A 710-nucleotide genomic window follows, 5' to 3' on the forward strand; every position below is an offset into this window, starting at 1 on the left:
CCATTACACATCGACTCAACCGTTGTTCGGGTGGACACATCTAGACCTTCATACAAAATTTGCACAAGTCTCCATTTTTCAAAACCATGATGGGGACATTGGAGCAATAATTCATTGAATCTCTCCAAGTATCTAGCTAAGGTCTCACCTTCTAATTGCACAAAGCTATTCAGACTTTGACGAATTGTCGCAGTCTTGTGATTCGGGAAAAACTTTTTGAAAAACTCCTTTATGAGATCATCCCATGTCATGATGGATTGAGGCTGTAAAGCATAAAGCCAGGCCTTTGCTTTATCTTTCAGGGAGAAAGGAAAAAGCCTTAACTTTAGGGTTTCGTCGGACATTTGAGTGAAACGCAGAGTTCCAAAAATTTCCTCGAATTCTCTCACGTGGTGGTAGGGTTTTCATTCTCAACACCTCTAAAAATAGGAAGCATCTGTATTGTGCTTGATTTCAGCTCATAATGGCCATTAGCCTCGGGTAGCACAATACAAGAAGGTTGACTGGCTCTAGTTGGGTACATATAATCCTTGAGGGTACGGGGTTCTCCCATTGTTTCTGGTTGATCTGGACTGTCTCCCTCAGAACTTAGAATTTCGATAGGTTCGTCTGGGTTAATTCTAACAAGTCTGTTTGTTTGGTCTCTGTAGGTCACAATCATGTCCTAGTAGGTACCTTAACTAACATGTTGGTCAGACAGAGCAATCGGA

This window comes from Papaver somniferum, chromosome 3 (assembly GCF_003573695.1).
Source record: "Papaver somniferum cultivar HN1 chromosome 3, ASM357369v1, whole genome shotgun sequence".
NCBI classification, from domain to species: domain Eukaryota; kingdom Viridiplantae; phylum Streptophyta; class Magnoliopsida; order Ranunculales; family Papaveraceae; genus Papaver; species Papaver somniferum.